Source organism: Labeo rohita, chromosome 14 (genome assembly GCF_022985175.1).
Source record: "Labeo rohita strain BAU-BD-2019 chromosome 14, IGBB_LRoh.1.0, whole genome shotgun sequence".
Classification (NCBI taxonomy): Eukaryota; Metazoa; Chordata; class Actinopteri; order Cypriniformes; family Cyprinidae; genus Labeo; species Labeo rohita.
The window spans coordinates 21,315,710-21,332,438 of NC_066882.1; the positions used below are offsets into that span (position 1 = coordinate 21,315,710).

Sequence of the window (16,729 nt, forward strand, 5' to 3'; positions counted from 1 at the left end):
AGAGTAGTCTAATAATATCCAAAAGACCAACAAATCGTATGATCAGGATGTTAAAATAAAAAAAAAAACCTCACCTTTTAGTTCACCGACAACACCTCTACTCTGACCAAAAGCCACTGAACAAATAATCAGGTCCAGATATTGAACATTTATTTTTCTATTGCCCTTATGCTATTTCATTTTGGACTGACTTTAAAATAGACATAACAAAGAAATTAAGCAAACCCCTTAATTTAGATTTTCATGATATTTTACTTTTTAGTTTTATATTTACAAGTCAAAAGTAAGTCAGAAGAAAACATTACATATTACATTTTGTGACACTGATCTTAAAATTTACCTTGAAACCCTCTCTAATATGAGATCTCAAAATAAGAAGCTCATAAAAACAAAACAAATTTTAAAGCTGTTGTTATTTATTTGTTTTTTGCAGTTGAATTTGCAATTTGAAATGTGCAATGTTGCCTTGTTTTTTTGTTGATGATGAAACTGAATAAAAAAAAATTAATAATAATAGTAATAATAATAATCAGGTCCCAGCTGGGTTCCCTGAAACATTTCCATGTGATCCGTGCTATTTGCAGCGCATTTGTGTGTTTGCAGCGCGTTTCTGTGTTTGGTTGTGTTGTGAGAATTTGCAGCGCGTTTCCGTATTTGTGTTTGCGTTGCGAGGATTTGCAGCGCCTGTGTTGTCAAACTGATGAAGATGTTTTCTTAATTCGTTGTCATTTTTTTCTGTTTGCATGTGTTTTCTTAAGTTGCAGCGTGTTGAGCTCTCTCGGCCACCGTACATTTTCATTTATTTTACAGTGCAATTGTTTTACAATAAATTCCTATTACTGTCATAGGAATAACAATAATAAAAAACTCTTGTTGTTTCTATGATTATATTCTAATTTGTTTGTTTTTAATTTGAAAACTATTTCGACATCAAAAAGTGGGCAACCTCTACACCTGCACCTACAACTGCAAATGGGTCATTTTGGTTAACAGTGCTCAGTAGTAACTGATTACATGTAATCTGGATTTCATAATCAGATTACAATAATGTAATACTTGTAATGAGATTATATTACATTATAAAATGCTTATAATCAAAGTAAAGTTACTGTTTATAAATTACACGATTACAAATTATTCACACATTGGCAGTAAATCTGCTTCTGAATTTGAGGACAAAAGCACCATTATATTAGTCAATTATTAGTAGTATTTTAATTATTTAATAACACATTCACATGTTCACAGTTCTCTGATGTCAGTTGATGGTCATATTGACATGCAGGTAAACAAAATACTTAAAATGTAAAAATTAATTTAATTGATTAATTTACATTTTTATGATTTAATTAAATATGATCTTTTCATAAACTCATAAACTCTCTGCAGTTCTTTCATTTACCCTACTTTGGGAAACCCTAGAGTAATGTAATGCTTAATGTATTTCATCATGTTGATAACAACTGATAATCCCATTCAAAACTTTAAAAGTTAAAAATCTGAAAGTAATCCAAAAGTAGTCAGAATACATTACTGTAAATGAGTAATCTAGATTACATTACTGACCACAATTTTTATCTTGTAATTTGTAATGAGTAACAGATTTTAATTTGTACACAATCTACCCAGAACTGTTGGTTAAGTATAACATTTCAAACAAGAGAGCTCACTCCAGGGCTGAGAAAACTACGCAATTAATCTTTTTCTGGTGAAAGACAGTATAAGCTCCCTACAAATGCTTTTTAGAGTACACACCATTAAAAATTGGAGGAATATTGAAACAGATGGAAATGACAAATGAAAACAAAATGCAGGCTACAGCCAAATTCACTTGAATCCAGTTGTGCCATCTGCACTTCAAGTGTTGAAAAGCTAAATAAATTCAAACCAGTACTACACTGTCACACATCCATCAAGGCGATGAAGTGTAGAGACCAAACCATCAACATGTAACGCATCAGTCTTTAATAATCTATGTTATACATGGTCTGACATCACACGATGACTTATAAAGATCAGGTTTCCTGCATTCCTTCATCTTTGAAGTTTGCAATTGTATTAAACTTTGCTTTAATTCTCCAACTGGAACTAAATGTATTTTTAAAGACTCCACTAAAAACACACTGGAGAGAATGTGAAATGAAAAATATTGTATATAGGCCTGTCAGTTGGTCTTTGCATGCCTTAAGTGCCATTTTCGAATCAAGTTCATTCAAAACAGATTGTGCCTGTGAGATTTTGATGTTGCGTTCACGTATTCTTCAGAGAATTTGCCCGAATATCAGTTACGAATAACCAAACTATTCATACTATAGCAATGTTATTAACATCACAGGACAACAAACATTCACACAGCTGTTTCGTCTGTCATCACATCTGCTGGAATTGGGTCACACTGAACTGTTATTGATTACCTTTACTATTAACCAAGTGAGAGACAGAATATGGAGAGTAATTACGTATGCACAAAAGTTGAGGGTCAAACATACAGGAACGCATGTTTAAAGTGAACTTCTTTAAAGTGAAATAAGAATGTTATATAAAACCACCACAGTACATCTTTGCAAACTGAAGTAGAAAGGAGACCATTAAAGAAAACAGAAATAAAAAAAAGGAAACTTTAGGTATAAAACAAGGCAACCTTATGTTGTTAAAGAACTGAATAGGAGCATTGTGGCAGCAGTGTAAAAAAGCAAAAGCTTACTGGTAATGGTCTGTTCTTCTTGGCATTAAACTGTAAAAAATTATGGAAGAAACACCCAACATAAACAATCTTCATTCAAACAGTGAACCAAAGAACTATTATTAAACCCTAAATGTGTATTTCTTTTAAACACTAAGCAAGATCAAGATTCCTGTTAGGCCAACCACTGATAATGAATCGCTATCTGACTCTGCCCTCTAGTGGAGAGAAGCAGTCAAACACTACAGGACACAGCAACATGTGAATTACACCAGCAGGGCCATTCCTGAACTCTGACACTTATTAATGTGAATGTGTTTCAATTTATGTTAAAGGGATAGTTCACCCAAAACTAAAAATTCTGTCATTAATTCTCACCCTCATGTCGTTCCAAACCTGTAAGACCTTTGATCATATTTAGAACACAAATTACAATATTTTTGATGAGCATTCTGACCCTGCGTAGACAGCAATACAACTACCATCTTTAAGACCCAGAAAGGTAATAAGAGCATCGTTAAAATAGTCCATGTGACACCATTGGTTCACTTTAAAGGAGAAGTCCACTTCCAAAACAAAGATTTTTTGAGAAAAACATTTCAGCATTTTTCTCCATATAATGGACTGGTATGGTGCCCCGATTTTGAATTTCCAAAATGCAGTTTAAATTGGGCTTTTTAATAAAAATAATACAATTTACACAATTTTTAATGTCAAACACTCGTCTTGTCCTACTCTGCCTGGACTCTGCCTCTACTCTGTTTTTCCGGTTCATGACAGTTAGGGTATGTCGGAAAAACTCCCATCTCATGTTCTCCCTCAACTTCAAAATCATCCTATATGGCTGTTTTACCTTTCTTGTTAAGGGTGTTTGATCTTCTTTGCATGTTGCATGATTTTGAAATGATTTTTGAAGTTGAGGGAGAAAATACATCCAAGATGTTCATGTCTTTTTTTCTTCAGTTGTAAAGAAATTATGTTTTTTGAGGAAAACATTTCAGCATTTTTCTCCATATAATGGACTGATATGGTGCCCCAAGTTTGAACTTCCAAAATACAGTTTAAATGCGGCTTTAAACGATCCCAAATGCGATTGTAAACGACTCCGGCCTACTTTTTAATCTCAAACGCTCGTCTTGTCTTGCTCTCCCTGAACTCTGTGTATTCTGGTTCAAGACAGTTAGTGTACGTCAAAAAACTTCAATCGTATTTTCTCCCTCAACTTCAAAAATCATTTCGAAATCATCCTACATCGCTGCAGAAGTACTGACCCAGTCTTTGCAAAGTGAATATGCAAAGAAGATCAAACACCCTTAACAAGAAAGGTAAAACAGCCATATAGGATGATTTTGAAGTTGAGGGAGAACATGAGATGGGAGTTTTTTAACATACCCTAACTGTCATGAACCGGAAAAAACAGAGTCCAGGCAGAGTAAGACAAGACTAGTGTTTGACATTAAAAAGTATATAAATTGTATTATTTTTATTCAGATAACCAATTTAAACTGCATTTTGGAAGTTCAAAAACAGGGCACCATAGCAGTCCATTGTATGGAGAAAAATGCTGAAATGTTTTCCTCAAAAAAAAAAAAAAAAAAATCTTTACGACTGAAGAAAGAAAGACATGAACATCCTGGATGACAAGGGGGTGAGTACATTATATCTGAATCTTTGTTTTGGAAGTGGACTTCTCCTTTAACAAAAAAGGTAAAACAGCGATATAGGTCGATTTTGAAGTTGAGGGAGAACATGAGATGGGAGTTTTTCGATATACCCTAACTGTCATGAACTGGAAAAAACAGTCCAGGCAGAGTAAGACAAGATGAGCATTTGACATTAAAAAGTATATGAACTGTATTTTTTAAAATGAAAATAACCGATCGTTTTGCTAGACAAGATCCTTCTTCCTCAGCTGGGATCATTTACAACCACATTTGGGATCATCTGAAGCTGCGTTTAAACTGCATTTTGGAAGTTCAAACTCGGGGCACCATAGTCCACTATGTGAAGAAAAAGGCTGAAATGTTCTCCTCAAAAACCATAATTTCTTCGTGACTAAAGAAAGACAGACATAAACATCTTGGATGACAAGGGGATGAGTGCATTATATGTGACCCTGGATCACAAAACCAGTCAGAAGGGTCAATTTTTCAAAATTGAGATCTGTACATCATCTGAAAGCTAAATAAATAAGCTTTCCACTGATGTATGGTTTGTTAGGACAGGACAATATTTGGTCGAGATACAACTATTTGAAAGCATGAAATCTGATGGTGCAAAAAATCAAAATATTGAGAAAATTGCCTTTAAAGTTGTCCAAATAAAGTTCTTAATGTATATTACTAATCAAAAATTAAGTTTTCATATATTTACAGTAGGAATTTTACAAAATATCTTCATGGAACATGATCCTTACTTAATTTCCTAATGATTTTTGCCATAAAGGGAAATCTATCATTTCGGCCCATACAATGTATTTTTGGCTACTGCTACAAATATACCCCAGCGACTTAAGACTGGTTTTGTGGTCCAGGGTCACATATGTGAATTTTTGTTCTGGAAGTGGACTTCTCCTTTAATTTTTTTTGACGCTACGAGAATACTTTTTGTGCACAAAGAAAACAAAAATAACTTTATTCAAGAATTTTTTCTCTTCCTTCTCAGTCTTTTTGAGACTGAGACAGTATTATGATTTCATGCTGACCTCACTGCTCACTGGCATTAAATTACCTGAAAACTTAATTTTACAAGCACTAGCTCCTATCCATGAGGTTTAGAGTGGGAAGATGTTCAACATTGTCCAACTCCATGCTCACAATTACAATCCAGCAAGAGGACGAGGAATGATTTCACCCATACATGAAGCCTCTTAGGTAAATCTCCAGGCATTACAATGTATGCAATCACAGGATGTGTTAGATTGCCATGAGTAAGGCGGATTTAGATTAGTGTGCAAAGCACTTGATGAATCTTATCAGTACTGCACCAGCAGGGGGAGCCGTGCACAATGCATCTCAATCCTCCGCTGGACTCGCCTGCTTTTGATCCATCTTAAGTGGATGAGATGAGGATGACCTCACCGCTGGGACTACCACAGACACCACAACACCGCTCTGGTATTTCTCAGCTTCATGACGGCACTCTGAGTCACCACCAGCGCTGCCTCTCTAGCAAGTCGAGTGACCTTGCAATTCTCCAATAAGGATGCTTAAAGCTAGTATAACAACGTTTATCTATTTGCTAGTAGCCTAATTCACAGTTTCGCCTACATCAAACCTGCCAAAACCTTTATTAAATACCATTATGTTCATATTATGCAATCTTTTAAAGGGTTAGTTCACCCAACAATTAAAGTTCTGTCATTGATTACTCACCCTCATGAGGTTCCAAACCCAAAATGGCACAAACAATTGTTGAATAGAGTTGTTATTTTAGTTTTTTTTTGAACCACTGATGTCACATGGACTTTTTTGTCGAGGTTTTTGGTACCTTTCTGGACCCTGAACGTGGATGAAGGTTCAGAGAGCTCTTAGATTTCATCAAAAATATCTTAATTTGTGTTCTGAAGATGAACGATGGTTTGTAACAACATAAGGGTGAATAATTACTGACTGAATTTTTATTTTTGGGTGAACTATTCCTTTTAGCAATCTGACCAGCAAAAACAAAATGAGTCAAAGAGTGCAAGCACTGCCAAACACTTACAAATGCATCCACCTCTACATAAATTTATGACTCTTTACTTGTGAAAATGTGGTAATATCCACCCCCAACAAACCAGGTGCTTTGGAAAGTATCCGACTGGAGTTAGTCATCCATAAATCACCAACTAGATGGCATGCTGGTATAGCTACTGCAACCCGCATCTAGACAACATCTGAAAAGTTGCCAGTCAACAACAGTTGCCATGTCAACACAAGCCAAACAGAAAAGAACAGCATGAGAATGAGTTAAATCTGCCGTCCTTAAAAGTGGACCGTCACTGATACTAAAATCACTGAGCCTGAGGGGTGAACTTCATAAAACTTGTCAAATGCAGGTCTGGGTCGTATTTCATTCCAAAATCAAAGGAAATAGGAAACTACATTTTGTTTAAAGATAATGAAGCCTATGTTATGACCATTAAAGGGTTAGTCCACTCAAAAATGAACATTCTATCATTATTTACGACCCTCACGTCATTCCAAACCCGTAAGACCTTCATTCATCTACAAATTAAGATATTTTTGATCAAATCCGAAAGCTGCAACTTTGCAAAGACAGCAGTGCATCAACCACATTCAAGTCCCAGAAAGGTAGTAAGGGCATTCATAAAATAGTCCATGTGACTATTTTGTGCACAAAGAAACCTAAAATAACTTTATTCAACTATTCTGTGGTACTCTTGTGAACATGTGTTGAAGACTGACACGGAAGAGAATAAATTATTAAATAAAGCCGTTATTTTTGTTTTCTTTGTGCACAAGTATTCTCGTATCTTCATAAAATTACGGTTGAACCACTGTTGTCACATGGACTATTTTAAAAATATCCTTACTACCTTTCTGGGTCTTGAACGTGTCAGTTGTGTTGCTGTCTACGCAGGGTCAGAAAGCTCTTGGATTTTACGGTTTGGACATGAGGGTGTTTTCATTTTTGGGTGAACTATCCCTTTAAATTCTAACATTTATACATGGAATGTTTATGTTTCTCATTTTATTTAAAAACACGGATATCTATTTTGAATTATTTTAAATGACTTAAAAATGTTCTGAATAATAGTTTAAATTTTAGACCAATAGTGTACATCATGGTAAATACAAAAAATGTATAAATTAACAACAAAAAATGTTTTCTTGATGCAAAAATCTAAAAAGATAGAACTACTTACTAACTACTACTGCTACTACTACTAATAATATATTTTTATATGGACCATACTACAGAACTGGTTCAAGTCAGAGTTGGAAACGTCTTTTTTTCACAAATTTTGTATGTATGCAATTGTATAATATCCAAGGTACACATTTTTAGTAATTGTGCAGTTAGTTCTCATATTGTATTTTCAGAAAGTTTTGGAATATTTGTCCTCTCCCAAAATGTGTCACTACCGAAACACAGTAACATATAATTTAAATAAAAATGTTATATGTTATATTACCCTTATAAGATTTTGATTACATCTTCCCTGTAAATACTTTTTTTATTAAAAAGATTTCAGAGGTAAATCAATAACCGTTAGAATTTTAATAATATTTCAAGTGTGATTTATGAGATTTATTGTATCTTACATCCAATTTTTCTTTGTAAAAAGCAAAAAGTTGATCATATTGATTTTAAAGTTAAGGATTCACTAGTTTGAATATACATTGAGCCAAACACTATCATAACTTTTTAGTTGATAATTCAGTATACTTTATTTTTGACAAAACATCCCATGTTTCGGTCGTATCTGCACATTTTCGGTAGTGACGGTAATGTTTTGGTAGCAACCACATCACATTACAGAATTTTAACCCACATACTAAAAAACTACTACAACATTCTAAAATACAAAAAAAATTGTATAACTGTAGAAAAATTTTGTTTATGTGCCCCAAATAAAGGATTTTGTGTTCCCTTTTGTCAGTACTGAAACAATGATGACATGTTTCTCGGTCGTGACTGTTTCGGTAATGACAATTTTATGGAATAACACCTAAAAAACAAAGATGTCACTATCAGAACTTCACCAAATGTTTTAGTCGTGACTGTTTCGGTAGTGACAGATACTTTTAATTAGAGAAAAATTCGGTAGTGACATTCTTTAGTTACACACAGATTTTTCAGATTTTTGACACATTTACTTCAAAATGATGAGAAAGGGACACAAATATTTCATGATCATAAATGTAGGGGTGTAGTTAAAATCAGTCTTAGCCAAAAGACTAAAACATACTGTTTCGGTAGTGACATGAAAATGCGGTAAACAATTTTTTTACATAAAGTTTCACAATTTGCAAAAAAACAATTAAATAAACATATTTTTTTAACTTCACTTTTAAAAATCAAAAAGATATTTTTTAAAACAACAATGGTATAAATTGCAAAAAATATTTTTATATTATTTTCATAAGTTGAAATTTAGGGGTTAGGTTTCAGGACAGCCACTTCCTAATTGCAAATACCAAATAAATGATGATTTTATATACATTAACCTTCTGATATTTTAAATATAATTGTGGGTTTCAACAGATAATAAAAAGAGTAAGTAAGTAAACATCTACAATTTGAATACCTAAATGCATTTTAAATGTGTTTTTTGGTTGTGGGACGGCACAGAAGAATGGCCCATGTATAGAAAATCTAAATCTAATTTTTAAATAAAATTTCATGATGTTCACTCTTATTAAACAAACATCTAAAATGCATGATGTAATTGCATCAGCTCCTTAATTACTGTGATTGGCTAAAACTCTTTGACAGACGACTGCTTACGTCAGTCACAGTCCTAAACTCTGACATGCTTTTAAAACATTAATCTTATGGCTTTGCTCACACACAGCATCAATACGGAAAATGCTGGGCAGTAGTAAAAAGTCTCTAAACAAAAAATGTCAGGCGGTATCAGCATGTGTATACATAGATGCATGGGGGAAAACTAATTACATTTTGAAACATATAGGCTGAGAAAGGAATCTGTATGAGTTTGCTTTAAAGTGCAGGTCATGGAGTTAAAAGCAATGCATGGCAGCACTGACTAAATGTATAGAGCTAAATGTTGCTCTTATACTATTCTGAGTGGGTTTCTGGTTTCTTATATAATTACTGAGCTCAGGATTTCACTGCAATAAAAAGGTCTTGGATCATTGCACAGGAAAATCTCAAACCGGGGTGAGATTTACGAGCAGTATAGTCAGTTGAGGGCATGGCCTTCTCTCCCCTCCCCGGAATCAGCCTGTACAGACACACACACACACACACACATACACACCTGAGAGAGCTGACTGGAAACAATGCACACAGGTGAGACCACACAGCCCTCATTCAGCCATGGGCAAATGAGAAATGGCTCATTCCTGCACACATTCTTCAAACACACACACATAGTCTCAATCAATGTTGTTAAGGCATGCTTGCCTGAGTCACGGTATAATTCGCCAAAAGTAAGTTTTGTAATTTAAAAGCTGCCGTTTAGAAAGTGCATAATCTTCGTAACTGCACTGCACAACCTAATATTATCTAAGCTTATGTTATCACATCATTAACATTGGCTTTCATGAGAGAACAAAGAAAGCTAACAGCCACCTGTTTTCAACACTTTACACTCAAAGTGTAGTGCAAAGGAAGAGAAAGATTTTTTTTAATCTACTGGATGTCAGGGTGTTTCTAGGAGGATCTGGTCTGGGTGGTTTGCTAGAAGGTTAAATTTTATCTTTTTTTTTTTTTGCACAGCTGGTGCAGAATAATTCAGAAGATGTTTATGAATGATTTTAGAATGTTAAAAAAAATAGATAATAGACCAAAAAGGTTAAAAACCTCTGTCCTAAACCTAAATAGGAAAAATAGTACTTTGCCAAATTGCTGAATCCCAAATTTTAGATGTTAGATTTCACAATAAAACCCACTGCAAGTAGTTGCAATGTTAAATCAAAGCACAAATCAACAGTCATTTGTATCCCTGGACCGCAAAACCAGTCATAAGGGTCATTTTTGTTAAATTAAGATTTATGCAATATAAATAAGCTTTCCACTGATGTGTGGTTTGCTAGGTTAGGACAATATTTGGCCAAGATACAACTATTTGAATATCTGGAATCTAAAGGTGCAAAAAAATCTAAATATTAAGAATATCACCTTTAAAGTAGTCCAAATGAAGTTCTTAACAATGCATATTACTAATCAAAAATTAAGTTTTGACACATTTACAGTAGGAAATTTACAAAATATATTCATGGAACATGATCTTTACTTAATATCCTAAGGATTTTTGCCATTAAAAAAATAATTTTGACCCATACAATGTATTTTTGGCTATTGCTACAAATATACCTGTGCTGCTTAAGACTTTACTTCAGGTTTTGTGGTCCAGGGTCACATTTAGTCTTCTTAAACCCTGCCACTTTTTTTACAATCAACTACAAGCTTGTGTTTTTTTTTTTTTTCAGTTCATTGGCCACTTCTCAAAATCCCATCAACAACTGATGAATAGAACCAAGTCCCCACCCTACATTTTTTCCTTTTTCGATAATCTGTTCCACTCAGATACACCACAATGCAGAATAAAAGATCTATCACTACTTTCATTTCATTGTGACTTTAAAACACTGCTGATACAGCAAAACACATTTCATTGAACCTCTTTGGCTCCTGTGTTGTGAATCGACCTGCTTCACACCATTCGTGCTAAAGTGCATCTTAAAGATGCTGCGTCAAGTTAAAAAAAAAAAAAACAATCTTTAAAAATGTCTTAAAGTGCCCCTATTTTTGAAAATTACCTTTCATGCAATGTGTGACACAGCTTTAAGTGAATTAAAACCGAGTCATGAAAACGAGTTTTGAAACATTAGCATATTCCCCGCCCACTTGTTGCACACGCAAACCCCTGCCCCCCTTTCTCCCTCTCTGCACTGTGAAGCCTGACTCACACTACAGGATTTTTAAAATCCTAACCGATTATGAAATCTGGTTGCAGCGCACACATAAGGAGAATCTTTGCAGATTATCTTCCCTGAAATCTTAAACATGCACACACTACAAGATTTGAAAATCGTGTCGCATCACACACTTCAAGATATTATTAAGAATATCATGCCAAAGGAGCGCCTCACATGATCTTACGCAACAGATCGTTATTTCAGCAACTAACGTTTACAAATGCCCCGATTTGTGTGAGAGCAGATCGGGAGGTGCAAGATTCGATCTGTGAACATCTCACATTACCAGATAATCCGCGTCGAACATCGGGACCGATCGAGGCGCTCAACAGTGTTAATTTTGACAGCAAATTCTGATTTAGTCTTAGTCTTAGTCTTTGGAATAATACACCATTTAGTTTTAGTCCTATTTTAGTCATCTGAAATCTTTTAGTCTTAGTCTAGTTTAGTTGACTAAATATCATAAGAGTTTTAGTCTTAGTTTAGTCTTAAGTCTTTTAGTCTTAGTCTAGTTTTAGTAGACCAAATATTAGCATATTTTTCTCCATAATTCACGTAATTGTAAGTATATTACAATATATGGAAGCATATAGAGAATACAGGCACATATCTAATTGTTGTAATAAAAAACATTTATTTTATTAAATGTCAAAAACATTAGCCTTTTTCACAAAAATAACCATAAGACCTGCTCTCTCTGAACAATATACATGCTCCCTGAAAAAGATATGCATTGTCCCTGAATTATATGAAACGCATATGACATCCTAGACCAAGCTCTGACATTTCTGTCTGTCTGTCTGTTCATGAGACATACCGCTGCCCTCGGACCGCGTGCACAAAACGTTAGCGTGTTGCTAACGAGAAAAGTCAACTTAAATTAACCAAAGCTTTGTAACTAAGACTGTGCATCCAAGTATAATGTATAACTAAATATAATGTATAACAAACGTCCTCATAACTTGAAAACCGTGGCTTTTGAAAATGGACTTTGCCAAGATCAACCTGCCCTCAAAAGATTCGCTCTGATTGGATTTCCCCACAAAAGGGTAGTTCTTATTGGATCTCTTCTCCATTCGTCCCGCCCCAACATTTTCCTCTCGTTTTTATTCGTTGACTAAAGTGTCAGTTAAATTTCGTCATCGTCTTCGTCATCATATCTGACTTTTTATTTAGTTTTTATTTAGTTTTCGTCTGTAAAAAATGTTCGTTGACGAATATTTTTCGTCATAGTCTTCGTCAACGAAATTAACACTGGCGCTCAACAAGATTTTTGCTCCAAATCTCTGGAGAGGAAAATCGGAGTAAAATCGGGCTAACAATCCTGTAGTGTGAGCCCAGCTTGAGGGCAAAATTTTTTAGGGTATAGTTAGGGTATGTTGAAAAACTCCCATCACATTTTCTCCTCAAACTTCAAAATCATCCTACATCGCTGCAGAAGTACAGACCCAGTGTTTACAAAGTGAACACGCAAGGAGGGTCAAACACCCTTTACAAAAAAGGGCGAAAATCAGCGATGAAGGACGATATTGAAGTTTGAGGAGAAAACGAGATGGGAGTTTTTTGACATACCCAAACTGTATTGACCCGAAGTGCGGAGCTGAGCTAGACAAGAGGAGCATTTGTGTTAAAAAGTGTAAAAAAAATATATATATATATATATTTTTTTTTAAGGAAAATGATTGTTCGTTTCACTAGATAAAACCCTTGTTCCTCAGCTGGGATCGTTTAGAGCCCTTTGAAGCTGCAATGAAACTGCATTTTTAACCTTCAATCCATTGAGCACCATTGAAGTCCACTATATGAAAAAAATCCTGCAATGTTTTCCTCAAAAAACTTGATTTCCTTACGACTGATGAAAGAAAGACGTGAACATATTGGATGACATGGGGGTGAGTAAATGATCAGGTATTTTTATTCTGAAAGTGGGAGTAATCCTTTTAAAATTATCGATCTCATATACTCTGCAGCATGCAAAATACATAGAATTGTATGTGTTGTGTTCACTCCGCGCAGCTTGTAGGTCTCTAGGTAACTGGTTAACCGTCTAACAGCAATATCTTTTCAATTGCAATTGTCTAGAAATGTGTCAATGAATAGTGGATGTTTGACGTTGTTATTACTTGGAGTTCTGATAAAGAATAGAGCAATATGTTGATGTACAAACTGCAGTGCTTTATTAATACATTTCTGTGTTGAGCTAACACATATACCATGGCTGTTTGGGAGTTTAATGTAATGGTGATGGGCGTTTCCAAAACGCACTGCACGCAGTAGACCGATCACAACAGACTGGGTCATGGGAACAATCACCGCAGATTATCTTTATGAAAAGGAGGAAATGAATCGTTGAGCGAACCATTTGGGAGTAGTTGAGCAAATAAGTAAAAATAAATGCATAAGACAATTAAAGTGTTTTTTAGCCTTGCATGCATGTCAACCTGTTGTTGAGGACTCATCTCATAAAGCATTCAAAAATGTCAATATAAGTAAGAAGTAAGAAAAGAGCAGACAATTGGATAACGGATTTGACGATGCAAAAGAGAAGCCAATTCGATCCGGTTTTCTGAGCACAGACACCCAAAGCAGTGCCTCTCACTTAGCACAAATACTCTTCCACGTCTCATGAACGGAGAAATACATACAAAATGATGTCAAATTGTCCATTTTGAAGAGTATTCAAGTGAACACACTCACTTATGTCTTAAGTGAACGTAAACAGTTGATAGAATATCAGACGTGTATTAGTGCATTGTATCCGGATTTAAAGAGACAGCAGCCTAATTTAGCTGCTATTGTCTGTGACACTGATGTTAATCAAGTAACAATATGACTAAAACTAAATGGCATTTTAGTCAAAAGACTATGACTAAGACTAAATCAAAATTTGGAGTCAAAATTAACACCGACATAAACAAGGCCCAGCATATACATGATCTACATCAGCAACACCATGCGTAAGTCAGGGTTGCCAGGTTTTCACAACAAAACCCGCCCATTTGCAACTCAAAACTAGCCCAAAAGTAGCCCAATGGAATTTTGAGGGGGGCCCCGGTAAAAAAATGCGTTCCAGGGGGTAAAATACATGTTTTTGGCAGGATTTCCTGGGCAAAATTAGCATTCCAGGGGCTAAATATCACATTATTGGGTTTAGTTCAACCCGCAGACATGAAAAACAACCCATGGCAATAATGTTAAAGTTGCCCAATTCCACAGGAAACCCTGGCATAAAGAAAACCTGGCGTATGTGTTGTTTACGTGCAGAGATACTCTCGATAATGGTGTAAGATGTGATTTGGAGGAGAAGAATTGTTGAATAAAGTCTTTTTCTTTTAATGCGCACAAAAAGTATTCTCATAGTTTTAGAAAATTACAGCAGAGCCACTGATGTAACAGTATTTTCTATGCCCACTATGTTTTTTGAAGAAAAGGTCTTACGGGTTTACAGGGTGAGTCATCTTGAGGCCCCCTTGAAAGTTTGCTCAGGTATCCAGTTGAGAACCACCATTGAAAACACACGTTCTCTTTTCTTGAATGATCAGAACGACCACTTTCTGAACTCTTTTTCTTGCCTCAAACACTGTAACGCAATATCAAAATGAACTATTTTATGTGAAGTAAACATGCAAAGAATGTCTCTGTCCATCAGTAGAGGGTTTTTCCTCCACAACTCTGTGGCTGTTCCGCTAGACATGTCAAACACAAAGAGATGGATACAGCATAGCTCTTTCTCCTGCAAAAATAGGGGCAGGAGATCAGGGACACAGAGAGAGAGAGAGAGATGCAAGTAGAGTAGGACAGAAGAAAGAAAACCCTGACGCCTACAGCGACACTCCTCAAAAACCTGCTGTTTGTCAAGGACCAGGGCTCCTTCCTCTTCCCTTCACTCTGTTAAGAACATGCCACAATACACAGACCTGTCTCACAATCTACAGAGCTGCAGGAACAGTAATGGCTACAGATAAAGAGCGCTGCTGTCCTCAGTGTGTGTCCATGGGGCTGAATATGGGACAGCAGTTTTCTGCACTAATTAGTCTGAATAATGAAGCCGAACGTCAGGGTTCTTGATGAGGATGAGAGTCTGTGAGCTTCATTCACAACTTCAACACAGAATTGTTAAGACTAGATGTGAACTAGAATTCTCACAACGTGCAGTAGCACAACCCCTGGCGTTCTGAAGGCCTGTTCCTTTAAGAGAAGAACAAACACATGCATCCTCTGCCTTAATGATCACAAGAAGGTTTCGGGTTACAGGTGATCAAATTCCTCAATATCTCACAGCTGAAAACAAAGGCTGTGTCCGAAACCTGAAAAACGCTGAATTTGTGGGGAGTATGCGACAGTAGGAAGGCATCTACTAAGATGACTTCATTTTTTTGACAAAGCATAATCGATAATCATTTCTACAAAGAATTGTGGTTCTTAAATATGTGCTTGGTTACAGTTCACTTTATTTCTTTGTAGATCACTGAACTTGACATTATGGTCTTGTAGACCAGATTTCCCCTTACAAAAACATTAAATCTTTGACTGCCTGTACAGAAAAGCAGCCGCTTTTGGGTTTGAACACAGCCGAAAAACAAACAAAAAAATAAAAACTTAAAAATATTGATTTCTACAGTGCCCATCACAGAACAAAAAGCACAAGCAAGTCATATTTTTAAAAACATTAAAATATTCATTTAAAAAAAAAAAAAAAAAATCACAATACTTGCATATTAATAAAATAATCCCATATCCAACTCAAAAGAACCTTTAAATGTGGTGGTCAATCATATTCCTGGAGATCTAACGTTATAAAAGACATTATTTTATTATTATTACAACATTTTTTTTTTTAGATTTCAGCTAGAAATACAACTTAAAACTCTGAAACATCTATTAATATACAAAAATACTCATATACCATGGCATTTACATGGTGTTCCAACAAAATCAGCAATGAACAGATACATGAATATTATTATTATTTATTATATTACCATGGCACATGTCCAAAAAGTACAAATGGCACTGAATGACTGTCATGGAGCTGCAATGTACGTCAAAGAAAACTATAGGAAACTATGGCAAATATCCAAAAAATCATGGCATTAACATAACACCTTGTCAAAAGCATCATGATAATACAAAGGTACTTTTATATATATCATGGTAAATGATTGTAAGATTTAAAGACCACTGTATTTGCATGGTGCTGCAAGGTACTTTAACGAAAACCATAAAATTACCATGGCACCTATCCAAACAACCATGACACTGCCATGGTGCTTGTCCAAAAACCCTAATAATATCTTATTAGGGTGACACAACATGATAATACAAGGGTACTTGATATACAACATGACAAGCCAAAACAGAGGCATGAAATGACATAGAACAAGGCCAAAAACCAATGGCGCTACCCTGGTGCCATGCTCAAAACTATGGT

General features: G+C 35.2%; 1 protein-coding gene across 1 annotated transcript in view; it reads right to left on the reverse strand.

Moving 5' to 3' along the window:
• stox2b (storkhead box 2b) overlaps nucleotides 1-16,729 on the reverse strand; it is a 91,840-nt gene that overhangs the window by 74,131 nt on the left and 980 nt on the right. The gene's annotated exons all lie outside the window — the stretch shown is intronic.